The following is a 27,668-nucleotide window of genomic DNA, read 5'->3' as shown; positions in this document are numbered from 1 at the left end:
AAAAATCTTTCAGGGGATCGTTTGCCACAGTTTGGCAGCATTTTTGAGTGAATTGCAGAACGTCAGATTTTTGCTGAAATTGTGACCGCGCGGCTTAGGCATTTTTTCAAAAAAAGTGGTTCCGACGTCGAGGGCTTATTCTGTTTCTGATTTTAAAACCCATCTGTTTCCACCGAAAAACCTTTCAGGGGATCGTTTGCAACAGTTTGGCAGCATTTTTGAGTGAATTGCAGAACGTCAGATTTTTGCTGAAATTGTGACCGCGCAGCTTAGGCATTTTTTCAAATAATGTTGTTCAGACGTCGAGGGCTTATTCTGTTTCTCATGATAAAAACCCATCTGTTTCCACCGAAAAACCTTTCAGGGGATCGTTTGCAAAAGTTTGGCAGCATTTTTGAGTGAATTGCAGAACGTCAGATTTTTGCTGAAATTGTGACCGCGCGGCTTAGGCATTTTTTCAAATAAAGTTGTTCAGACGTCGAGGGCTTATTCTGTTTCTGATGATAAAACCCATCTGTTTCCACCGAAAAACCTTTCAGGGGATCGTTTGCAACAGTTTTGCAGCGTTTTTGAGTGAATTGCAGAACGTCAGATTTTTGCTGAAATTGTGACCGCCCGGCTTAGGGATTTTTTCAAAAAAAGTTGTTCAGACGGCGAGGGCTTATTCTGTTTCTGATGATAAAGACCCATCTGTTTCCACCGGAAAAGCTTTTAGGGGATCATTTGTGACAGTTTGGCAGGATTTTTGAGTGAATTGCAGAACGTCAGATTTTTGCTGAAATTGTGACCGCGCGGCTTAGGGATTTTTTAAAAAAAAGTTTTTCAGACTTCGAGGGCTTATTCTGTTTCTGATTTTAAAACCCATCTGTTTCCACCGAAAAACCTTTCAGGGGATCGTTTGCAACACTTTGGCAGCATTTTTGAGTGAATTGCAGAACGTCAGATTTTTGCTGAAATTGTGACCGCGCGGTTTAGGCATTTTTTCAAATAAAGTTGTTCCGACGTCGAGGGCTTATTCTGTTTTTGATGATAAAACCCATCTGTTTCCATCGAAAAACCTTTCAGGGGATCGTTTGCAACACTTTGGCAGCATTTTTGAGTGAATTGCAGAACGTCAGATTTTTGCTGAAATTGTGACCGCGCGGCTTAGGCATTTTTTCAAAAAAAGTTGTTCAGACGTCGAGGGCTTATTCTGTTTCTGATGATAAAACCCATCTGTTTCCACCGAAAAACCTTTCAGGGGATCGTTTGAACAGTTTGGAAGCCTTTTTGAGTGAATTGCAGAACGTCAGATTTTGGCTGAAATCGTGACCGCGCGGCTTAGGGTTTTTTTCAAAAAAAGTTGTTCAGACGTCGAGGGCTTATTCTGTTTTTGATGATAAAACCCATCTGTTTCCACCGAAAAACCTTTCAGGGGATCCTTTGCAAACACTTTGGCAGCATTTTTGAGTGAATTGCAGAACGTCAGATTTTTGCTGAAATTGTGACTGCGCGGCTTAGGGATTTTTTCAAAAAAAGTTGTTCAGACGTCGAGGGCTTATTCTGTTTCTGATGATAAAACACCATCTGTTTCCACCGAAAAACCTTTCAGGGGATCGTTTGCAACAGTTTGGCAGCATTTTTGAGTGAATTGCAGAACGTCAGATTTTTGCTGAAATTGTGACCGCGCGGCTTAGGCATTTTTTCAAAAAAAGTTGTTCCGACGGCGAGGGCTTATTCTGTTTCTGCTGATAAAACCCCATCTGTTTCCACCGAAAAACCTTTCAGGGGATCGTTTGCAACAGTTTGGAAGCATTTTTGAGTGAATTGCAGAACGTCAGATTTTGGCTGAAATCGTGACCGCGCGGCTTAGGGTTTTTTTCAAAAAAAGTTGTTCAGACGTCGAGCGCTTATTCTGTTTTTGATGATAAAACCCATCTGTTTCCACCGAAAAACCTTTCAGGGGATCGTTTGCAACAGTTTGGCAGCATTTTTGAGTGAATTGCAGAACGTCAGATTTTGGCTGAAATCGTGACCGCGCGGCTTAGGGTTTTTTTCAAAAAAAGTTGTTCAGACGTCGAGCGCTTATTCTGTTTTTGATGATAAAACCCATCTGTTTCCACCGAAAAACCTTTCAGGGGATCGTTTGCAACAGTTTGGCAGCATTTTTGAATGAATTGCAGAACGTCAGATTTTTGCTGAAATTGTGACCGCGCGGCTTAGGGATTTTTTCAAAAAAAGTTGTTCCGACGTCGAGGGCTTATTCTGTTTCTGATGATAAAACCCATCTGTTTCCACCGAAAAACCTTTCAGGGGATCGTTTGCAACACTTTGGCAGCATTTTTGAGTGAATTGCAGAACGTCAGATTTTTGCTGAAATTGTGACTGCGCGGCATAGGGATTTTTTCAAAAAAAGTTGTTCAGACGTCGAGGGCTTATTCTGTTTCTCATGATAAAAACCCATCTGTTTCCACCGAAAAACCTTTCAGGGGATCGTTTGCAACAGTTTGGCAGCATTTTTGAGTGAATTGCAGAACGTCAGATTTTGGCTGAAATTGTGACCGCGCGGCTTAGGGATTTTTTCAAAAAAAGTTGTTCCGACGTCGAGGGCTTATTCTGTTTCTGATGATAAAACCCATCTGTTTCCACCGAAAAACCTTTCAGGGGAAAGTTTGCAACAGTTTGGCAGCATTTTTGAGTGAATTGCAGAACGTCAGATTTTGGCTGAAATTGTGACCGCGCGGCTTAGGGATTTTTTCAAAAAAAGTTGTTCCGACGGCGAGGGCTTATTCTGTTTTTGATGATAAAACCCATCTGTTTCCACCGAAAAACCTTTCAGGGGATCGTTTGCAACACTTTGGCAGCATTTTTGAGTGAATTGCAGAACGTCAGATTTTGGCTGAAATCGTGACCGCGCGTCTTAGGGTTTTTTTCAAAAAAAGTTGTTCAGACGTCGAGCGCTTATTCTGTTTTTGATGATAAAACCCATCTGTTTCCACCGAAAAACCTTTCAGGGGATCGTTTGCAACACTTTGGCAGCATTTTTGAGTGAATTGCAGAACGTCAGATTTTTTCTGAAATTGTGACCGCGCGGCTTAGGCATTTTTTCAAAAAAAGTTGTTCAGACGTCGAGGGCTTATTCTGTTTCTGATAATAAAACCCATCTGTTTCCACCGAAAAACCTTTCAGGGGATCGTTTGCAACAGTTTGGCAGCATTTTTGAGTGAATTGCAGAACGTCAGATTTTTTCTGAAATTGTGACCGCGCGGCTTAGGGATTTTTTCAAAAAAAGTTGTTCCGACGTTGAGGGCTTATTCTGTTTCTGATGATAAAACCCATCTGTTTCCACCGAAAAACCTTTCAGGGGATCGTTTGCAACACTTTGGCAGCATTTTTGAGTGAATTGCAGAACGTCAGATTTTTTCTGAAATTGTGACCGCGCGGCTTAGGCATTTTTTCAAAAAAAGTTGTTCAGACGTCGAGGGCTTATTCTGTTTCTGATAATAAAACCCATCTGTTTCCACCGAAAAACATTTCAGGGGATCGTTTGCAACAGTTTGGCAGCATTTTTGAGTGAATTGCAGAACGTCAGATTTTTGCTGAAATTGTGACCGCGCGGCTTAGGGATTTTTTCAAAAAAGTTGTTCCGACGTCGAGGGCTTATTCTGTTTCTGATGATAAAACCCATCTGTTTCCACCGAAAAACCTTTCAGGGGATCGTTTGCAACAGTTTGGCAGCATTTTTGAGTGAATTGCAGAACGTCAGATTTTGGCTGAAATTGTGACCGCGCGGCTTAGGGATTTTTTCAAAAAAAGTTGTTCCGACGGCGAGGGCTTATTCTGTTTTTGATGATAAAACCCATCTGTTTCCACCGAAAAACCTTTCAGGGGATCGTTTGCAACACTTTGGCAGCATTTTTGAGTGAATTGCAGAACGTCAGATTTTGGCTGAAATCGTGACCGCGCGTCTTAGGGTTTTTTTCAAAAAAAGTTGTTCAGACGTCGAGCGCTTATTCTGTTTTTGATGATAAAACCCATCTGTTTCCACCGAAAAACCTTTCAGGGGATCGTTTGCAACACTTTGGCAGCATTTTTGAGTGAATTGCAGAACGTCAGATTTTTTCTGAAATTGTGACCGCCCGGCTTAGGGATTTTTTCAAAAAAAGTTGTTCAGACGGCGAGGGCTTATTCTGTTTCTGATGATAAAGACCCATCTGTTTCCACCGGAAAAGCTTTTAGGGGATCATTTGTGACAGTTTGGCAGGATTTTTGAGTGAATTGCAGAACGTCAGATTTTTGCTGAAATTGTGACCGCGCGGCTTAGGGATTTTTTAAAAAAAAGTTTTTCAGACTTCGAGGGCTTATTCTGTTTCTGATTTTAAAACCCATCTGTTTCCACCGAAAAACCTTTCAGGGGATCGTTTGCAACACTTTGGCAGCATTTTTGAGTGAATTGCAGAACGTCAGATTTTTGCTGAAATTGTGACCGCGCGGTTTAGGCATTTTTTCAAATAAAGTTGTTCCGACGTCGAGGGCTTATTCTGTTTTTGATGATAAAACCCATCTGTTTCCATCGAAAAACCTTTCAGGGGATCGTTTGCAACACTTTGGCAGCATTTTTGAGTGAATTGCAGAACGTCAGATTTTTGCTGAAATTGTGACCGCGCGGCTTAGGCATTTTTTCAAAAAAAGTTGTTCAGACGTCGAGGGCTTATTCTGTTTCTGATGATAAAACCCATCTGTTTCCACCGAAAAACCTTTCAGGGGATCGTTTGAACAGTTTGGAAGCCTTTTTGAGTGAATTGCAGAACGTCAGATTTTGGCTGAAATCGTGACCGCGCGGCTTAGGGTTTTTTTCAAAAAAAGTTGTTCAGACGTCGAGGGCTTATTCTGTTTTTGATGATAAAACCCATCTGTTTCCACCGAAAAACCTTTCAGGGGATCCTTTGCAAACACTTTGGCAGCATTTTTGAGTGAATTGCAGAACGTCAGATTTTTGCTGAAATTGTGACTGCGCGGCTTAGGGATTTTTTCAAAAAAAGTTGTTCAGACGTCGAGGGCTTATTCTGTTTCTGATGATAAAACACCATCTGTTTCCACCGAAAAACCTTTCAGGGGATCGTTTGCAACAGTTTGGCAGCATTTTTGAGTGAATTGCAGAACGTCAGATTTTTGCTGAAATTGTGACCGCGCGGCTTAGGCATTTTTTCAAAAAAAGTTGTTCCGACGGCGAGGGCTTATTCTGTTTCTGCTGATAAAACCCCATCTGTTTCCACCGAAAAACCTTTCAGGGGATCGTTTGCAACAGTTTGGAAGCATTTTTGAGTGAATTGCAGAACGTCAGATTTTGGCTGAAATCGTGACCGCGCGGCTTAGGGTTTTTTTCAAAAAAAGTTGTTCAGACGTCGAGCGCTTATTCTGTTTTTGATGATAAAACCCATCTGTTTCCACCGAAAAACCTTTCAGGGGATCGTTTGCAACAGTTTGGCAGCATTTTTGAGTGAATTGCAGAACGTCAGATTTTGGCTGAAATCGTGACCGCGCGGCTTAGGGTTTTTTTCAAAAAAAGTTGTTCAGACGTCGAGCGCTTATTCTGTTTTTGATGATAAAACCCATCTGTTTCCACCGAAAAACCTTTCAGGGGATCGTTTGCAACAGTTTGGCAGCATTTTTGAATGAATTGCAGAACGTCAGATTTTTGCTGAAATTGTGACCGCGCGGCTTAGGGATTTTTTCAAAAAAAGTTGTTCCAACGTCGAGGGCTTATTCTGTTTCTGATGATAAAACCCATCTGTTTCCACCGAAAAACCTTTCAGGGGATCGTTTGCAACACTTTGGCAGCATTTTTGAGTGAATTGCAGAACGTCAGATTTTTGCTGAAATTGTGACTGCGCGGCATAGGGATTTTTTCAAAAAAAGTTGTTCAGACGTCGAGGGCTTATTCTGTTTCTCATGATAAAAACCCATCTGTTTCCACCGAAAAACCTTTCAGGGGATCGTTTGCAACAGTTTGGCAGCATTTTTGAGTGAATTGCAGAACGTCAGATTTTGGCTGAAATTGTGACCGCGCGGCTTAGGGATTTTTTCAAAAAAAGTTGTTCCGACGTCGAGGGCTTATTCTGTTTCTGATGATAAAACCCATCTGTTTCCACCGAAAAACCTTTCAGGGGAAAGTTTGCAACAGTTTGGCATCATTTTTGAGTGAATTGCAGAACGTCAGATTTTGGCTGAAATTGTGACCGCGCGGCTTAGGGATTTTTTCAAAAAAAGTTGTTCCGACGGCGAGGGCTTATTCTGTTTTTGATGATAAAACCCATCTGTTTCCACCGAAAAACCTTTCAGGGGATCGTTTGCAACACTTTGGCAGCATTTTTGAGTGAATTGCAGAACGTCAGATTTTGGCTGAAATCGTGACCGCGCGTCTTAAGGTTTTTTTCAAAAAAAGTTGTTCAGACGTCGAGCGCTTATTCTGTTTTTGATGATAAAACCCATCTGTTTCCACCGAAAAACCTTTCAGGGGATCGTTTGCAACACTTTGGCAGCATTTTTGAGTGAATTGCAGAACGTCAGATTTTTTCTGAAATTGTGACCGCGCGGCTTAGGCATTTTTTCAAAAAAAGTTGTTCAGACGTCGAGGGCTTATTCTGTTTCTGATAATAAAACCCATCTGTTTCCACCGAAAAACCTTTCAGGGGATCGTTTGCAACAGTTTGGCAGCATTTTTGAGTGAATTGCAGAACGTCAGATTTTTTCTGAAATTGTGACCGCGCGGCTTAGGGATTTTTTCAAAAAAAGTTGTTCCGACGTCGAGGGCTTATTCTGTTTCTGATGATAAAACCCATCTGTTTCCACCGAAAAACCTTTCAGGGGATCGTTTGCAACACTTTGGCAGCATTTTTGAGTGAATTGCAGAACGTCAGATTTTTTCTGAAATTGTGACCGCGCGGCTTAGGCATTTTTTCAAAAAAAGTTGTTCAGACGTCGAGGGCTTATTCTGTTTCTGATAATAAAACCCATCTGTTTCCACCGAAAAACATTTCAGTGGATCGTTTGCAACAGTTTGGCAGCATTTTTGAGTGAATTGCAGAACGTCAGATTTTTGCTGAAATTGTGACCGCGCGGCTTAGGGATTTTTTCAAAAAAGTTGTTCCGACGTCGAGGGCTTATTCTGTTTCTGATGATAAAACCCATCTGTTTCCACCGAAAAACCTTTCAGGGGATCGTTTGCAACAGTTTGGCAGCATTTTTGAGTGAATTGCAGAACGTCAGATTTTGGCTGAAATTGTGACCGCGCGGCTTAGGGATTTTTTCAAAAAAAGTTGTTCCGACGGCGAGGGCTTATTCTGTTTTTGATGATAAAACCCATCTGTTTCCACCGAAAAACCTTTCAGGGGATCGTTTGCAACACTTTGGCAGCATTTTTGAGTGAATTGCAGAACGCCAGATTTTGGCTGAAATCGTGACCGCGCGTCTTAGGGTTTTTTTCAAAAAAAGTTGTTCAGACGTCGAGCGCTTATTCTGTTTTTGATGATAAAACCCATCTGTTTCCACCGAAAAACCTTTCAGGGGATCGTTTGCAACACTTTGGCAGCATTTTTGAGTGAATTGCAGAACGTCAGATTTTTTCTGAAATTGTGACCGCGCGGCTTAGGCATTTTTTCAAAAAAAGTTGTTCAGACGTCGAGGGCTTATTCTGTTTCTGATAATAAAACCCATCTGTTTCCACCGAAAAACCTTTCAGGGGATCGTTTGCAACAGTTTGGCAGCATTTTTGAGTGAATTGCAGAACGTCAGATTTTTGCTGAAATTGTGACCGCGCGGCTTAGGGATTTTTTCAAAAAAAGTTGTTCAGACGTCGAGGGCTTATTCTGTTTCTGATGATAAAACCCATCTGTTTCCACCGAAAAACCTTTCAGGGGATCGTTTGCAACACTTTGGCAGCATTTTTGAGTGAATTGCAGAACGTCAGATTTTTGCTGAAATTGTGACCGCGCGGCATAGGGATTTTTTCAAAAAAAGTTGTTCAGACGTCGAGGGCTTAATCTGTTTCTCATGATAAAAACCCATCTGTTTCCACCGAAAAACCTTTCAGGGGATCGTTTGCAACAGTTTGGAAGCATTTTTGAGTGAATTGCAGAACGTCAGATTTTGGCTGAAATCGTGACCGCGCGGCTTAGGGTTTTTTTCAAAAAAAGTTGTTCAGACGTCGAGGGCTTATTCTGTTTCTCATTATAAAAACCCATCTGTTTCCACCGAAAAACCTTTCAGGGGATCGTTTGCAACAGTTTGGAAGCATTTTTGAGTGAATTGCAGAACGTCAGATTTTGGCTGAAATCGTGACCGCGCGGCTTAGGCATTTTTTCAAAAAAAGTTGTTCAGACGTCGAGCGCTTATTCTGTTTTTGATGATAAAACCCATCTGTTTCCACCGCAAAACCTTTCAGGGGATCGTTTGCAACACTTTGGCAGCATTTTTGAGTGAATTGCAGAACGTCAGATTTTGGCTGAAATCGTGACCGCGCGGCTTAGGGTTTTTTTCAAAAAAAGTTGTTCAGACGTCGAGCGCTTATTCTGTTTTTGATGATAAAACCCATCTGTTTCCACCGAAAAACCTTTCAGGGGATCGTTTGCAACAGTTTGGCAGCATTTTTGAATGAATTGCAGAACGTCAGATTTTTGCTGAAATTGTGACCGCGCGGCTTAGGGATTTTTTCAAAAAAAGTTGTTCCGACGTCGAGGGCTTATTCTGTTTCTGATGATAAAACCCATCTGTTTCCACCGAAAAACCTTTCAGGGGATCGTTTGCAACACTTTGGCAGCATTTTTGAGTGAATTGCAGAACGTCAGATTTTTGCTGAAATTGTGACTGCGCGGCATAGGGATTTTTTCAAAAAAAGTTGTTCAGACGTCGAGGGCTTATTCTGTTTCTCATGATAAAAACCCATCTGTTTCCACCGAAAAACCTTTCAGGGGATCGTTTGCAACAGTTTGGCAGCATTTTTGAGTGAATTGCAGAACGTCAGATTTTGGCTGAAATTGTGACCGCGCGGCTTAGGGATTTTTTCAAAAAAAGTTGTTCCGACGTCGAGGGCTTATTCTGTTTCTGATGATAAAACCCATCTGTTTCCACCGAAAAACCTTTCAGGGGAAAGTTTGCAACAGTTTGGCAGCATTTTTGAGTGAATTGCAGAACGTCAGATTTTGGCTGAAATTGTGACCGCGCGGTTTAGGGATTTTTTCAAAAAAAGTTGTTCCGACGGCGAGGGCTTATTCTGTTTTTGATGATAAAACCCATCTGTTTCCACCGAAAAACCTTTCAGGGGATCGTTTGCAACACTTTGGCAGCATTTTTGAGTGAATTGCATAACGTCAGATTTTGGCTGAAATCGTGACCGCGCGTCTTAGGGTTTTTTTCAAAAAAAGTTGTTCAGACGTCGAGCGCTTATTCTGTTTTTGATGATAAAACCCATCTGTTTCCACCGAAAAACCTTTCAGGGGATCGTTTGCAACACTTTGGCAGCATTTTTGAGTGAATTGCAGAACGTCAGATTTTTTCTGAAATTGTGACCGCGCGGCTTAGGCATTTTTTCAAAAAAAGTTGTTCAGACGTCGAGGGCTTATTCTGTTTCTGATAATAAAACCCATCTGTTTCCACCGAAAAACCTTTCAGGGGATCGTTTGCAACAGTTTGGCAGCATTTTTGAGTGAATTGCAGAACGTCAGATTTTTTCTGAAATTGTGACCGCGCGGCTTAGGGATTTTTTCAAAAAAAGTTGTTCCGACGTCGAGGGCTTATTCTGTTTCTGATGATAAAACCCATCTGTTTCCACCGAAAAACCTTTCAGGGGATCGTTTGCAACACTTTGGCAGCATTTTTGAGTGAATTGCAGAACGTCAGATTTTTTCTGAAATTGTGACCGCGCGGCTTAGGCATTTTTTCAAAAAAAGTTGTTCAGACGTCGAGGGCTTATTCTGTTTCTGATAATAAAACCCATCTGTTTCCACCGAAAAACATTTCAGGGGATCGTTTGCAACAGTTTGGCAGCATTTTTGAGTGAATTGCAGAACGTCAGATTTTTGCTGAAATTGTGACCGCGCGGCTTAGGGATTTTTTCAAAAAAGTTGTTCCGACGTCGAGGGCTTATTCTGTTTCTGATGATAAAACCCATCTGTTTCCACCGAAAAACCTTTCAGGGGATCGTTTGCAACAGTTTGGCAGCATTTTTGAGTGAATTGCAGAACGTCAGATTTTGGCTGAAATTGTGACCGCGCGGCTTAGGGATTTTTTCAAAAAAAGTTGTTCCGACGGCGAGGGCTTATTCTGTTTTTGATGATAAAACCCATCTGTTTCCACCGAAAAACCTTTCAGGGGATCGTTTGCAACACTTTGGCAGCATTTTTGAGTGAATTGCAGAACGTCAGATTTTGGCTGAAATCGTGACCGCGCGTCTTAGGGTTTTTTTCAAAAAAAGTTGTTCAGACGTCGAGCGCTTATTCTGTTTTTGATGATAAAACCCATCTGTTTCCACCGAAAAACCTTTCAGGGGATCGTTTGCAACACTTTGGCAGCATTTTTGAGTGAATTGCAGAACGTCAGATTTTTTCTGAAATTGTGACCGCGCGGCTTAGGCATTTTTTCAAAAAAAGTTGTTCAGACGTCGAGGGCTTATTCTGTTTCTGATAATAAAACCCATCTGTTTCCACCGAAAAACCTTTCAGGGGATCGTTTGCAACAGTTTGGCAGCATTTTTGAGTGAATTGCAGAACGTCAGATTTTTGCTGAAATTGTGACCGCGCGGCTTAGGGATTTTTTCAAAAAAAGTTGTTCCGACGTCGAGGGCTTATTCTGTTTCTGATGATAAAACCCATCTGTTTCCACCGAAAAACCTTTCAGGGGATCGTTTGCAACACTTTGGCAGCATTTTTGAGTGAATTGCAGAACGTCAGATTTTTGCTGAAATTGTGACCGCGCGGCATAGGGATTTTTTCAAAAAAAGTTGTTCAGACGTCGAGGGCTTAATCTGTTTCTCATGATAAAAACCCATCTGTTTCCACCGAAAAACCTTTCAGGGGATCGTTTGCAACAGTTTGGAAGCATTTTTGAGTGAATTGCAGAACGTCAGATTTTGGCTGAAATCGTGACCGCGCGGCTTAGGGTTTTTTTCAAAAAAAGTTGTTCAGAAGTCGAGGGCTTATTCTGTTTCTCATTATAAAAACCCATCTGTTTCCACCGAAAAACCTTTCAGGGGATCGTTTGCAACAGTTTGGAAGCATTTTTGAGTGAATTGCAGAACGTCAGATTTTGGCTGAAATCGTGACCGCGCGGCTTAGGCATTTTTTCAAAAAAAGTTGTTCAGACGTCGAGCGCTTATTCTGTTTTTGATGATAAAACCCATCTGTTTCCACCGCAAAACCTTTCAGGGGATCGTTTGCAACACTTTGGCAGCATTTTTGAGTGAATTGCAGAACGTCAGATTTTTTCTGAAATTGTGACCGCGCGGCTTAGGCATTTTTTCAAAAAAAGTTGTTCAGACGTCGAGGGCTTATTCTGTTTCTGATAATAAAACCCATCTGTTTCCACCGAAAAACATTTCAGGGGATCGTTTGCAACAGTTTGGCAGCATTTTTGAGTGAATTGCAGAACGTCAGATTTTTGCTGAAATTGTGACCGCGCGGCTTAGGGATTTTTTCAAAAAAAGTTGTTCCGACGTCGAGGGCTTATTCTGTTTCTGATGATAAAACCCATCTGTTTCCACCTAAAAACCTTTCAGGGGATCGTTTGCAACAGTTTGGCAGCATTTTTGAGTGAATTGCAGAACGTCAGATTTTGGCTGAAATTGTGACCGCGCGGCTTAGGGATTTTTTCAAAAAAAGTTGTTCCGAAGGCGAGGGCTTATTCTGTTTCTGATGATAAAACCCATCTGTTTCCACCGAAAAACCTTTCAGGGGATCGTTTGCAACACTTTGGCAGCATTTTTGAGTGAATTGCAGAACGTCAGATTTTGGCTGAAATCGTGACCGCGCGTCTTAGGGTTTTTTTCAAAAAAAGTTGTTCAGACGTCGAGCGCTTATTCTGTTTTTGATGATAAAACCCATCTGTTTCCACCGAAAAACCTTTCAGGGGATCGTTTGCAACACTTTGGCAGCATTTTTGAGTGAATTGCAGAACGTCAGATTTTTTCTGAAATTGTGACCGCGCGGCTTAGGCATTTTTTCAAAAAAAGTTGTTCAGACGTCGAGGGCTTATTCTGTTTCTGATAATAAAACCCATCTGTTTCCACCGAAAAACCTTTCAGGGGATCGTTTGCAACAGTTTGGCAGCATTTTTGAGTGAATTGCAGAACGTCAGATTTTTGCTGAAATTGTGACCGCGCGGCTTAGGGATTTTTTCAAAAAAAGTTGTTCCGACGTCGAGGGCTTATTCTGTTTCTGATGATAAAACCCATCTGTTTCCACTGAAAAACCTTTCAGGGGATCGTTTGCAACACTTTGGCAGCATTTTTGAGTGAATTGCAGAACGTCAGATTTTTGCTGAAATTGTGACCGCGCGGCATAGGGATTTTTTCAAAAAAAGTTGTTCAGACGTCGAGGGCTTATTCTGTTTCTCATGATAAAAACCCATCTGTTTCCACCGAAAAACCTTTCAGGGGATCGTTTGCAACAGTTTGGAAGCATTTTTGAGTGAATTGCAGAACGTCAGATTTTGGCTGAAATCGTGACCGCGCGGCTTAGGGTTTTTTTCAAAAAAAGTTGTTCAGACGTCGAGGGCTTATTCTGTTTCTCATGATAAAAACCCATCTGTTTCCACCGAAAAACCTTTCAGGGGGTCGTTTGCAACAGTTTGGAAGCATTTTTGAGTGAATTGCAGAACGTCAGATTTTGGCTGAAATTGTGACCGCGCGGCTTAGGCATTTTTTCAAAAAAAGTTGTTCAGACGTCGAGGGCTTATTCTGTTTTTGATGATAAAACCCATCTGTTTCCACCGAAAAACATTTCAGGGGATCGTTTGCAACAGTTTGGCAGCATTTTTGAGTGAATTGCAGAACGTCAGATTTTTGCTGAAATTGTGACCGCGCGGCTTAGGGTTTTTTTCAAAAAAAGTTGTTCAGACGTCGAGGGCTTATTCTCTTTCTGATAATAAAACCCATCTGTTTCCACCGAAAAACATTTCAGGGGATCGTTTGCAACAGTTTGGCAGCATTTTTGAGTGAATTGCAGAACGTCAGATTTTTGCTGAAATTGTGACCGCGCAGCTTAGGGATTTTTTCAAAAAAAGTTGTTCAGACGTCGAGGGCTTATTCTGTTTCTCATGATAAAAACCCATCTGTTTCCACCGAAAAACCTTTCAGGGGGTCGTTTGCAACAGTTTGGAAGCATTTTTGAGTGAATTGCAGAACGTCAGATTTTGGCTGAAATTGTGACCGCGCGGCTTAGGCATTTTTTCAAAAAAAGTTGTTCAGACGTCGAGGGCTTATTCTGTTTTTGATGATAAAACCCATCTGTTTCCACCGAAAAACATTTCAGGGGATCGTTTGCAACAGTTTGGCAGCATTTTTGAGTGAATTGCAGAACGTCAGATTTTTGCTGAAATTGTGACCGCGCGGCTTAGGGTTTTTTTCAAAAAAAGTTGTTCAGACGTCGAGGGCTTATTCTGTTTCTGATAATAAAACCCATCTGTTTCCACCGAAAAACATTTCAGGGGATCGTTTGCAACAGTTTGGCAGCATTTTTGAGTGAATTGCAGAACGTCAGATTTTTGCTGAAATTGTGACCGCGCGGCTTAGGGATTTTTTCAAAAAAAGTTGTTCCGACGTCGAGGGCTTATTCTGTTTCTGATGATAAAACCCATCTGTTTCCACCGAAAAACCTTTCAGGGGATCGTTTGCAACACTTTGGCAGCATTTTTGAGTGAATTGCAGAACGTCAGATTTTTGCTGAAATTGTGACTGCGCGGCATAGGGATTTTTTCAAAAAAAGTTGTTCAGACGTCGAGGGCTTATTCTGTTTCTCATGATAAAAACCCATCTGTTTCCACCGAAAAACCTTTCAGGGGATCGTTTGCAACAGTTTGGAAGCATTTTTGAGTGAATTGCAGAACGTCAGATTTTGGCTGAAATCGTGACCGCGCGGCTTAGGGTTTTTTTCAAAAAAAGTTGTTCAGACGTCGAGCGCTTATTCTGTTTTTGATGATAAAACCCATCTGTTTCCACCGCAAAACCTTTCAGGGGATCGTTTGCAACACTTTGGCAGCATTTTTGAGTGAATTGCAGAACGTCAGATTTTTTCTGAAATTGTGACCGCGCGGCTTAGGCATTTTTTCAAAAAAAGTTGTTCAGACGTCGAGGGCTTATTCTGTTTCTGATAATAAAACCCATCTGTTTCCACCGAAAAACATTTCAGGGGATCGTTTGCAAGAGTTTGGCAGCATTTTTGAGTGAATTGCAGAACGTCAGATTTTTGCTGAAATTGTGACCGCGCGGCTTAGGGATTTTTTCAAAAAAAGTTGTTCCGACGTCGAGGGCTTATTCTGTTTCTGATGATAAAACCCATCTGTTTCCACCGAAAAACCTTTCAGGGGATCGTTTGCAACAGTTTGGCAGCATTTTTGAGTGAATTGCAGAACGTCAGATTTTGGCTGAAATTGTGACCGCGCGGCTTAGGGATTTTTTCAAAAAAAGTTGTTCCGACGGCGAGGGCTTATTCTGTTTTTGATGATAAAACCCATCTGTTTCCACCGAAAAACCTTTCAGGGGATCGTTTGCAACACTTTGGCAGCATTTTTGAGTGAATTGCAGAACGTCAGATTTTGGCTGAAATCGTGACCGCGCGTCTTAGGGTTTTTTTCAAAAAAAGTTGTTCAGACGTCGAGCGCTTATTCTGTTTTTGATGATAAAACCCATCTGTTTCCACCGAAAAACCTTTCAGGGGATCGTTTGCAACACTTTGGCAGCATTTTTGAGTGAATTGCAGAACGTCAGATTTTTTCTGAAATTGTGACCGCGCGGCTTAGGCATTTTTTCAAAAAAAGTTGTTCAGACGTCGAGGGCTTATTCTGTTTCTGATAATAAAACCCATCTGTTTCCACCGAAAAACCTTTCAGGGGATCGTTTGCAACAGTTTGGCAGCATTTTTGAGTGAATTGCAGAACGTCAGATTTTTGCTGAAATTGTGACCGCGCGGCTTAGGGATTTTTTCAAAAAAAGTTGTTCCGACGTCGAGGGCTTATTCTGTTTCTGATGATAAAACCCATCTGTTTCCACCGAAAAACCTTTCAGGGGATCGTTTGCAACACTTTGGCAGCATTTTTGAGTGAATTGCAGAACGTCAGATTTTTTCTGAAATTGTGACCGCGCGGCTTAGGCATTTTTTCAAAAAAAGTTGTTCAGACGTCGAGGGCTTATTCTGTTTCTGATAATAAAACCCATCTGTTTCCACCGAAAAACCTTTCAGGGGATCGTTTGCAACAGTTTGGCAGCATTTTTGAGTGAATTGCAGAACGTCAGATTTTTTCTGAAATTGTGACCGCGCGGCTTAGGGATTTTTTCAAAAAAAGTTGTTCCGACGTCGAGGGCTTATTCTGTTTCTGATGATAAAACCCATCTGTTTCCACTGAAAAACCTTTCAGGGGATCGTTTGCAACACTTTGGCAGCATTTTTGAGTGAATTGCAGAACGTCAGATTTTTTCTGAAATTGTGACCGCGCGGCTTAGGCATTTTTTCAAAAAAAGTTGTTCAGACGTCGAGGGCTTATTCTGTTTCTGATAATAAAACCCATCTGTTTCCACCGAAAAACATTTCAGGGGATCGTTTGCAACAGTTTGGCAGCATTTTTGAGTGAATTGCAGAACGTCAGATTTTTGCTGAAATTGTGACCGCGCGGCTTAGGGATTTTTTCAAAAAAAGTTGTTCCGACGTCGAGGGCTTATTCTGTTTCTGATGATAAAACCCATCTGTTTCCAACGAAAAACCTTTCAGGGGATCGTTTGCAACAGTTTGGAAGCATTTTTGAGTGAATTGCAGAACGTCAGATTTTGGCTGAAATTGTGACCGCGCGGCTTAGGGATTTTTTCAAAAAAAGTTGTTCAGACGTCGAGGGCTTATTCTGTTTCTGATAATAAAACCCATCTGTTTCCACCGAAAAACCTTTCAAGGGATCGTTTGCAACAGTTTGGCAGCATTTTTGAGTGAATTGCAGAACGTCAGATTTTTGCTGAAATTGTGACCGCGCGGCTTAGGGATTTTTTCAAAAAAAGTTGTTCCGACGTCGAGGGCTTATTCTGTTTCTGATGATAAAACCCATCTGTTTCCACCGAAAAACCTTTCAGGGGATCGTTTGCAACACTTTGGCAGCATTTTTGAGTGAATTGCAGAACGTCAGATTTTTGCTGAAATTGTGACCGCGCGGCTTAGGGATTTTTTCAAAAAAAGTTGTTCCGACGTCGAGGGCTTATTCTGTTTTTGATGATAAAACCCATCTGTTTCCACCGAAAAACCTTTCAGGGGATCGTTTGCAACACTTTGGCAGCATTTTTGAGTGAATTGCAGAACGTCAGATTTTGGCTGAAATCGTGACCGCGCGTCTTAGGGTTTTTTTCAAAAAAAGTTGTTCAGACGTCGAGCGCTTATTCTGTTTTTGATGATAAAACCCATCTGTTTCCACCGAAAAACCTTTCAGGGGATCGTTTGCAACACTTTGGCAGCATTTTTGAGTGAATTGCAGAACGTCAGATTTTTTCTGAAATTGTGACCGCGCGGCTTAGGCATTTTTTCAAAAAAAGTTGTTCAGACGTCGAGGGCTTATTCTGTTTCTGATAATAAAACCCATCTGTTTCCACCGAAAAACCTTTCAAGGGATCGTTTGCAACAGTTTGGCAGCATTTTTGAGTGAATTGCAGAACGTCAGATTTTTGCTGAAATTGTGACCGCGCGGCTTAGGGATTTTTTCAAAAAAAGTTGTTCCGACGTCGAGGGCTTATTCTGTTTCTGATGATAAAACCCATCTGTTTCCACCGAAAAACCTTTCAGGGGATCGTTTGCAACACTTTGGCAGCATTTTTGAGTGAATTGCAGAACGTCAGATTTTTGCTGAAATTGTGACCGCGCGGCATAGGGATTTTTTCAAAAAAAGTTGTTCAGACGTCGAGGGCTTAATCTGTTTCTCATGATAAAAACCCATCTGTTTCCACCGAAAAACCTTTCAGGGGATCGTTTGCAACAGTTTGGAAGCATTTTTGAGTGAATTGCAGAACGTCAGATTTTGGCTGAAATCGTGACCGCGCGGCTTAGGGTTTTTTTCAAAAAAAGTTGTTCAGACGTCGAGGGCTTATTCTGTTTCTCATGATAAAAACCCATCTGTTTCCACCGAAAAACCTTTCAGGGGATCGTTTGCAACAGTTTGGAAGCATTTTTGAGTGAATTGCAGAACGTCAGATTTTGGCTGAAATCGTGACCGCGCGGCTTAGGGTTTTTTTCAAAAAAAGTTGTTCAGACGTCGAGCGCTTATTCTGTTTTTGATGATAAAACCCATCTGTTTCCACCGCAAAACCTTTCAGGGGATCGTTTGCAACACTTTGGCAGCATTTTTGAGTGAATTGCAGAACGTCAGATTTTTTCTGAAATTGTGACCGCGCGGCTTAGGCATTTTTTCAAAAAAAGTTGTTCAGACGTCGAGGGCTTATTCTGTTTCTGATAATAAAACCCATCTGTTTCCACCGAAAAACATTTCAGGGGATCGTTTGCAACAGTTTGGAAGCATTTTTGAGTGAATTGCAGAACGTCAGATTTTGGCTGAAATCGTGACCGCGCGGCTTAGGGTTTTTTTCAAAAAAAGTTGTTCAGACGTCGAGGGCTTATTCTCTTTCTGATAATAAAACCCATCTGTTTCCACCGAAAAACATTTCAGGGGATCGTTTGCAACAGTTTGGCAGCATTTTTGAGTGAATTGCAGAACGTCAGATTTTTGCTGAAATTGTGACCGCGCGGCTTAGGGATTTTTTCAAAAAAAGTTGTTCAGACGTCGAGGGCTTATTCTGTTTCTCATGATAAAAACCCATCTGTTTCCACCGAAAAACCTTTCAGGGGATCGTTTGCAACAGTTTGGAAGCATTTTTGAGTGAATTGCAGAACGTCAGATTTTGGCTGAAATCGTGACCGCGCGGCTTAGGGTTTTTTTCAAAAAAAGTTGTTCAGACGTCGAGGGCTTATTCTGTTTCTCATGATAAAAACCCATCTGTTTCCACCGAAAAACCTTTCAGGGGATCGTTTGCAACAGTTTGGAAGCATTTTTGAGTGAATTGCAGAACGTCAGATTTTGGCTGAAATCGTGACCGCGCGGCTTAGGGTTTTTTTCAAAAAAAGTTGTTCAGACGTCGAGCGCTTATTCTGTTTTTGATGATAAAACCCATCTGTTTCCACCGCAAAACCTTTCAGGGGATCGTTTGCAACACTTTGGCAGCATTTTTGAGTGAATTGCAGAACGTCAGATATTTTCTGAAATTGTGACCGCGCGGCTTAGGCATTTTTTCAAAAAAAGTTGTTCAGACGTCGAGGGCTTATTCTGTTTCTGATAATAAAACCCATCTGTTTCCACCGAAAAACATTTCAGGGGATCGTTTGCAACAGTTTGGCAGCATTTTTGAGTGAATTGCAGAACGTCAGATTTTTGCTGAAATTGTGACCGCGCGGCTTAGGGATTTTTTCAAAAAAAGTTGTTCCGACGGCGAGGGCTTATTCTGTTTTTGATGATAAAACCCATCTGTTTCCACCGAAAAACCTTTCAGGGGATCGTTTGCAACAGTTTGGAAGCATTTTTGAGTGAATTGCAGAACGTCAGATTTTGGCTGAAATCGTGACCGCGCGGCTTAGGGTTTTTTTCAAAAAAAGTTGTTCAGACGTCGAGGGCTTATTCTCTTTCTGATAATAAAACCCATCTGTTTCCACCGAAAAACATTTCAGGGGATCGTTTGCAACAGTTTGGCAGCATTTTTGAGTGAATTGCAGAACGTCAGATTTTTGCTGAAATTGTGACCGCGCGGCTTAGGGATTTTTTCAAAAAAAGTTGTTCAGACGTCGAGGGCTTATTCTGTTTCTCATGATAAAAACCCATCTGTTTCCACCGAAAAACCTTTCAGGGGATCGTTTGCAACAGTTTGGAAGCATTTTTGAGTGAATTGCAGAACGTCAGATATTTTCTGAAATTGTGACCGCGCGGCTTAGGCATTTTTTCAAAAAAAGTTGTTCAGACGTCGAGGGCTTATTCTGTTTCTGATAATAAAACCCATCTGTTTCCACCGAAAAACATTTCAGGGGATCGTTTGCAACAGTTTGGCAGCATTTTTGAGTGAATTGCAGAACGTCAGATTTTTGCTGAAATTCTGACCGCGCGGCTTAGGGATTTTTTCAAAAAAAGTTGTTCCGACGGCGAGGGCTTATTCTGTTTTTGATGATAAAACCCATCTGTTTCCACCGAAAAACCTTTCAGGGGATCGTTTGCAACAGTTTGGAAGCATTTTTGAGTGAATTGCAGAACGTCAGATTTTGGCTGAAATCGTGACCGCGCGGCTTAGGGTTTTTTTCAAAAAAAGTTGTTCAGACGTCGAGGGCTTATTCTCTTTCTGATAATAAAACCCATCTGTTTCCACCGAAAAACATTTCAGGGGATCGTTTGCAACAGTTTGGCAGCATTTTTGAGTGAATTGCAGAACGTCAGATTTTTGCTGAAATTGTGACCGCGCGGCTTAGGGATTTTTTCAAAAAAAGTTGTTCAGACGTCGAGGGCTTATTCTGTTTCTCATGATAAAAACCCATCTGTTTCCACCGAAAAACCTTTCAGGGGATCGTTTGCAACAGTTTGGAAGCATTTTTGAGTGAATTGCAGAACGTCAGATTTTGGCTGAAATTGTGACCGCGCGGCTTAGGCATTTTTTCAAAAAAAGTTGTTCAGACGTCGAGGGCTTATTCTGTTTTTGATGATAAAACCCATCTGTTTCCACCGAAAAACATTTCAGGGGATCGTTTGCAACAGTTTGGCAGCATTTTTGAGTGAATTGCAGAACGTCAGATTTTTGCTGAAATTCTGACCGCGCGGCTTAGGGTTTTTTTCAAAAAAAGTTGTTCAGACGTCGAGGGCTTATTCTGTTTCTGATAATAAAACCCATCTGTTTCCACCGAAAAACATTTCAGGGGATCGTTTGCAACAGTTTGGCAGCATTTTTGAGTGAATTGCAGAACGTCAGATTTTTGCTGAAATTGTGACCGCGCGGCTTAGGGATTTTTTCAAAAAAAGTTGTTCCGACGTCGAGGGCTTATTCTGTTTCTGATGATAAAACCCATCTGTTTCCACCGAAAAACCTTTCAGGGGATCGTTTGCAACACTTTGGCAGCATTTTTGAGTGAATTGCAGAACGTCAGATTTTTGCTGAAATTGTGACTACGCGGCATAGGGATTTTTTCAAAAAAAGTTGTTCAGACGTCGAGGGCTTATTCTGTTTCTCATGATAAAAACCCATCTGTTTCCACCGAAAAACCTTTCAGGGGATCGTTTGCAACAGTTTGGAAGCATTTTTGAGTGAATTGCAGAACGTCAGATTTTGGCTGAAATCGTGACCGCGCGGCTTAGGGTTTTTTTCAAAAAAAGTTGTTCAGACGTCGAGCGCTTATTCTGTTTTTGATGATAAAACCCATCTGTTTCCACCGAAAAACCTTTCAGGGGATCGTTTGCAACACTTTGGCAGCATTTTTGAGTGAATTGCAGAACGTCAGATTTTTTCTGAAATTGTGACCGCGCGGCTTAGGCATTTTTTCAAAAAAAGTTGTTCAGACGTCGAGGGCTTATTCTGTTTCTGATAATAAAACCCATCTGTTTCCACCGAAAAACATTTCAGGGGATCGTTTGCAAGAGTTTGGCAGCATTTTTGAGTGAATTGCAGAACGTCAGATTTTTGCTGAAATTGTGACCGCGCGGCTTAGGGATTTTTTCAAAAAAAGTTGTTCCGACGTCGAGGGCTTATTCTGTTTCTGATGATAAAACCCATCTGTTTCCACCGAAAAACCTTTCAGGGGATCGTTTGCAACAGTTTGGCAGCATTTTTGAGTGAATTGCAGAACGTCAGATTTTGGCTGAAATTGTGACCGCGCGGCTTAGGGATTTTTTCAAAAAAAGTTGTTCCGACGGCGAGGGCTTATTCTGTTTTTGATGATAAAACCCATCTGTTTCCACCGAAAAACCTTTCAGGGGATCGTTTGCAACACTTTGGCAGCATTTTTGAGTGAATTGCAGAACGTCAGATTTTGGCTGAAATCGTGACCGCGCGTCTTAGGGTTTTTTTCAAAAAAAGTTGTTCAGACGTCGAGCGCTTATTCTGTTTTTGATGATAAAACCCATCTGTTTCCACCGAAAAACCTTTCAGGGGATCGTTTGCAACACTTTGGCAGCATTTTTGAGTGAATTGCAGAACGTCAGATTTTGGCTGAAATTGTGACCGCGCGGCTTAGGGATTTTTTCAAAAAAAGTTGTTCCGACGGCGAGGGCTTATTCTGTTTTTGATGATAAAACCCATCTGTTTCCACCGAAAAACCTTTCAGGGGATCGTTTGCAACAGTTTGGAAGCATTTTTGAGTGAATTGCAGAACGTCAGATTTTGGCTGAAATCGTGACCGCGCGGCTTAGGGTTTTTTTCAAAAAAAGTTGTTCAGACGTCGAGGGCTTATTCTCTTTCTGATAATAAAACCCATCTGTTTCCACCGAAAAACATTTCAGGGGATCGTTTGCAACAGTTTGGCAGCATTTTTGAGTGAATTGCAGAACGTCAGATTTTTGCTGAAATTGTGACCGCGCGGCTTAGGGATTTTTTCAAAAAAAGTTGTTCAGACGTCGAGGGCTTATTCTGTTTCTCATGATAAAAACCCATCTGTTTCCACCGAAAAACCTTTCAGGGGATCGTTTGCAACAGTTTGGAAGCATTTTTGAGTGAATTGCAGAACGTCAGATTTTGGCTGAAATTGTGACCGCGCGGCTTAGGCATTTTTTCAAAAAAAGTTGTTCAGACGTCGAGGGCTTATTCTGTTTTTGATGATAAAACCCATCTGTTTCCACCGAAAAACATTTCAGGGGATCGTTTGCAACAGTTTGGCAGCATTTTTGAGTGAATTGCAGAACGTCAGATTTTTGCTGAAATTGTGACCGCGCGGCTTAGGGATTTTTTCAAAAAAAGTTGTTCCGACGTCGAGGGCTTATTCTGTTTCTGATGATAAAACCCATCTGTTTCCACCGAAAAACCTTTCAGGGGATCGTTTGCAACACTTTGGCAGCATTTTTGAGTGAATTGCAGAACGTCAGATTTTTGCTGAAATTGTGACTGCGCGGCATAGGGATTTTTTCAAAAAAAGTTGTTCAGACGTCGAGGGCTTATTCTGTTTCTCATGATAAAAAACCCATCTGTTTCCACCGAAAAACCTTTCAGGGGATCGTTTGCAACAGTTTGGAAGCATTTTTGAGTGAATTGCAGAACCTCAGATTTTGGCTGAAATCGTGACCGCGCGGCTTAGGGTTTTTTTCAAAAAAAGTTGTTCAGACGTCGAGCGCTTATTCTGTTTTTGATGATAAAACCCATCTGTTTCCACCGCAAAACCTTTCAGGGGATCGTTTGCAACACTTTGGCAGCATTTTTGAGTGAATTGCAGAACGTCAGATTTTTTCTGAAATTGTGACCGCGCGGCTTAGGCATTTTTTCAAAAAAAGTTGTTCAGACGTCGAGGGCTTATTCTGTTTCTGATAATAAAACCCATCTGTTTCCACCGAAAAACATTTCAGGGGATCGTTTGCAAGAGTTTGGCAGCATTTTTGAGTGAATTGCAGAACGTCAGATTTTTGCTGAAATTGTGACCGCGCGGCTTAGGGATTTTTTCAAAAAAAGTTGTTCCGACGTCGAGGGCTTATTCTGTTTCTGATGATAAAACCCATCTGTTTCCACCGAAAAACCTTTCAGGGGATCGTTTGCAACAGTTTGGCAGCATTTTTGAGTGAATTGCAGAACGTCAGATTTTGGCTGAAATTGTGACCGCGCGGCTTAGGGATTTTTTCAAAAAAAGTTGTTCCGACGGCGAGGGCTTATTCTGTTTTTGATGATAAAACCCATCTGTTTCCACCGAAAAACCTTTCAGGGGATCGTTTGCAACACTTTGGCAGCATTTTTGAGTGAATTGCAGAACGTCAGATTTTGGCTGAAATCGTGACCGCGCGTCTTAGGGTTTTTTTCAAAAAAAGTTGTTCAGACGTCGAGCGCTTATTCTGTTTTTGATGATAAAACCCATCTGTTTCCACCGAAAAACCTTTCAGGGGATCGTTTGCAACACTTTGGCAGCATTTTTGAGTGAATTGCAGAACGTCAGATTTTTTCTGAAATTGTGACCGCGCGGCTTAGGCATTTTTTCAAAAAAAGTTGTTCAGACGTCGAGGGCTTATTCTGTTTCTGATAATAAAACCCATCTGTTTCCACCGAAAAACCTTTCAGGGGATCGTTTGCAACAGTTTGGCAGCATTTTTGAGTGAATTGCAGAACGTCAGATTTTTGCTGAAATTGTGACCGCGCGGCTTAGGGATTTTTTCAAAAAAAGTTGTTCCGACGTCGAGGGCTTATTCTGTTTCTGATGATAAAACCCATCTGTTTCCACCGAAAAACCTTTCAGGGGATCGTTTGCAACACTTTGGCAGCATTTTTGAGTGAATTGCAGAACGTCAGATTTTTTCTGAAATTGTGACCGCGCGGCTTAGGGATTTTTTCAAAAAAAGTTGTTCCGACGTCGAGGGCTTATTCTGTTTCTGATGATAAAACCCATCTGTTTCCACCGAAAAACCTTTCAGGGGATCGTTTGCAACAGTTTGGCAGCATTTTTGAGTGAATTGCAGAACGTCAGATTTTGGCTGAAATTGTGACCGCGCGGCTTAGGGATTTTTTCAAAAAAAGTTGTTCAGACGTCGAGGGCTTATTCTGTTTCTGATAATAAAACCCATCTGTTTCCACCGAAAAACATTTCAGGGGATCGTTTGCAACAGTTTGGCAGCATTTTTGAGTGAATTGCAGAACGTCAGATTTTTGCTGAAATTGTGACCGCGCGGCTTAGGGATTTTTTCAAAAAAAGTTGTTCCGACGTCGAGGGCTTATTCTGTTTCTGATGATAAAACCCATCTGTTTCCACCGAAAAACCTTTCAGGGGATCGTTTGCAACAGTTTGGCAGCATTTTTGAGTGAATTGCAGAACGTCAGATTTTGGCTGAAATTGTGACCGCGCGGCTTAGGGATTTTTTCAAAAAAAAGTTGTTCCGACGGCGAGGGCTTATTCTGTTTTTGATGATAAAACCCATCTGTTTCCACCGAAAAACCTTTCAGGGGATCGTTTGCAACACTTTGGCAGCATTTTTGAGTGAATTGCAGAACGTCAGATTTTGGCTGAAATCGTGACCGCGCGTCTTAGGGTTTTTTTCAAAAAAAGTTGTTCAGACGTCGAGGGCTTATTCTGTTTTTGATGATAAAACCCATCTGTTTCCACCGAAAAACCTTTCAGGGGATCGTTTGCAACACTTTGGCAGCATTTTTGAGTGAATTGCAGAACGTCAGATTTTTTCTGAAATTGTGACCGCGCGGCTTAGGCATTTTTTCAAAAAAAGTTTTTCAGACGTCGAGGGCTTATTCTGTTTCTGATAATAAAACCCATCTGTTTCCACCGAAAAACCTTTCAGGGGATCGTTTGCAACAGTTTGGCAGCATTTTTGAGTGAATTGCAGAACGTCAGATTTTTGCTGAAATTGTGACCGCGCGGCTTAGGGATTTTTTCAAAAAAAGTTGTTCCGACGTCGAGGGCTTATTCTGTTTCTGATGATAAAACCCATCTGTTTCCACCGAAAAACCTTTCAGGGGATCGTTTGCAACACTTTGGCAGCATTTTTGAGTGAATTGCAGAACGTCAGATTTTTGCTGAAATTGTGACCGCGCGGCATAGGGATTTTTTCAAAAAAAGTTGTTCAGACGTCGAGGGCTTAATCTGTTTCTCATGATAAAAACCCATCTGTTTCCACCGAAAAACCTTTCAGGGGATCGTTTGCAACAGTTTGGAAGCATTTTTGAGTGAATTGCAGAACGTCAGATTTTGGCTGAAATCGTGACCGCGCGGCTTAGGGTTTTTTTCAAAAAAAGTTGTTCAGACGTCGAGGGCTTATTCTGTTTCTCATGATAAAAACCCATCTGTTTCCACCGAAAAACCTTTCAGGGGATCGTTTGCAACAGTTTGGAAGCATTTTTGAGTGAATTGTAGAACGTCAGATTTTGGCTGAAATCGTGACCGCGCGGCTTAGGGTTTTTTTCAAAAAAAGTTGTTCAGACGTCGAGCGCTTATTCTGTTTTTGATGATAAAACCCATCTGTTTCCACCGCAAAACCTTTCAGGGGATCGTTTGCAACACTTTGGCAGCATTTTTGAGTGAATTGCAGAACGTCAGATTTTTTCTGAAATTGTGACCGCGCGGCTTAGGCATTTTTTCAAAAAAAGTTGATCAGACGTCGAGGGCTTATTCTGTTTCTGATAATAAAACCCATCTGTTTCCACCGAAAAACATTTCAGGGGATCGTTTGCAACAGTTTGGCAGCATTTTTGAGTGAATTGCAGAACGTCAGATTTTTGCTGAAATTGTGACCGCGCGGCTTAGGGATTTTTTCAAAAAAAGTTGTTCCGACGTCGAGGGCTTATTCTGTTTCTGATGATAAAACCCATCTGTTTCCAACTAAAAACCTTTCAGGGGATCGTTTGCAACAGTTTGGAAGCATTTTTGAGTGAATTGCAGAACGTCAGATTATGGCTGAAATTGTGACCGCGCGGCTTAGGGATTTTTTCAAAAAAAGTTGTTCCGACGGCGAGGGCTTATTCTGTTTTTGATGATAAAACCCATCTGTTTCCACCGAAAAACCTTTCAGGGGATCGTTTGCAACACTTTGGCAGCATTTTTGAGTGAATTGCAGAACGTCAGATTTTGGCTGAAATCGTGACCGCGCGTCTTAGGGTTTTTTTCAAAAAAAGTTGTTCAGACGTCGAGCGCTTATTCTGTTTTTGATGATAAAACCCATCTGTTTCCACCGAAAAACCTTTCAGGGGATCGTTTGCAACACTTTGGCAGCATTTTTGAGTGAATTGCAGAACGTCAGATTTTTTCTGAAATTGTGACCGCGCGGCTTAGGCATTTTTTCAAAAAAAGTTGTTCAGACGTCGAGGGCTTATTCTGTTTCTGATAATAAAACCCATCTGTTTCCACCGAAAAACCTTTCAGGGGATCGTTTGCAACAGTTTGGCAGCATTTTTGAGTGAATTGCAGAACGTCAGATTTTTGCTGAAATTGTGACCGCGCGGCTTAGGGATTTTTTCAAAAAAAGTTGTTCCGACGTCGAGGGCTTATTCTGCTTCTGATGATAAAAACCCATCTGTTTCCACCGAAAAACCTTTCAGGGGATCGTTTGCAACACTTTGGCAGCATTTTTGAGTGAATTGCAGAACGTCAGATTTTTGCTGAAATTGTGACCGCGCGGCATAGGGATTTTTTCAAAAAAAGTTGTTCAGACGTCGAGGGCTTATTCTGTTTCTCATGATAAAAACCCATCTGTTTCCACCGAAAAACCTTTCAGGGGATCGTTTGCAACAGTTTGGAAGCATTTTTGAGTGAATTGCAGAACGTCAGATTTTGGCTGAAATCGTGACCGCGCGGCTTAGGGTTTTTTTCAAAAAAAGTTGTTCAGACGTCGAGGGCTTATTCTGTTTCTGATAATAAAACCCATCTGTTTCCACCGAAAAACATTTCAGGGGATCGTTTGCAACAGTTTGGCAGCATTTTTGAGTGAATTGCAGAACGTCAGATTTTTGCTGAAATTGTGACCGCGCGGCTTAGGGATTTTTTCAAAAAAAGTTGTTCAGACGTCGAGGGCTTATTCTGTTTCTCATGATAAAAACCCATCTGTTTCCACCGAAAAACCTTTCAGGGGATCGTTTGCAACAGTTTGGAAGCATTTTTGAGTGAATTGCAGAACGTCAGATTTTGGCTGAAATTGTGACCGCGCGGCTTAGTGATTTTTTCAAAAAAAGTTGTTCCGACGTCGAGGGCTTATTCTGTTTCTGATGATAAAACCCATCTGTTTCCACCGAAAAACCTTTCAGGGGATCGTTTGCAACACTTTGGAAGCATTTTTGAGTGAATTGCAGAACGTCAGATTTTTGCTGAAATTGTGACCGCGCGGCTTAGGCATTTTTTCAAAAAAAGTTGTTCAGACGTCGAGGGTTTATTCTGTTTCTGATGATAAAACCCATCTGTTTCCACCGAAAAACCTTTCAGGGGATCGTTTGCAACAGTTTGGCAGCATTTTTGAGTGAATTGCAGAACGTCAGATTTTTGCTGGAATTGTGAGCGCGCGGCTTAGGGATTTTTTCAAAAAAAGTTGTTCAGACGTCGAGGGCTTATTCTGTTTCTCATGATAAAAACCCATCTGTTTCCACCGAAAAACCTTTCAGGGGATCGTTTGCAACAGTTTGGCAGCATTTTTGAGTGAATTGCAGAACGTCAGATTTTTGCTGGAATTGTGAGCGCGCGGCTTAGGGATTTTTTCAAAAAAAGTTGTTCAGACGTCGAGGGCTTATTCTGTTTCTCATGATAAAAACC

This window comes from Podarcis filfolensis (genome assembly GCF_964270895.1).
Source record: "Podarcis filfolensis genome assembly, chromosome: 5".
In the NCBI taxonomy this organism is placed as follows: domain Eukaryota; kingdom Metazoa; phylum Chordata; class Lepidosauria; order Squamata; family Lacertidae; genus Podarcis; species Podarcis filfolensis.
The sequence above is the reverse complement of the archived record's forward strand: the minus strand, read 5'-3'. Positions refer to the sequence as shown.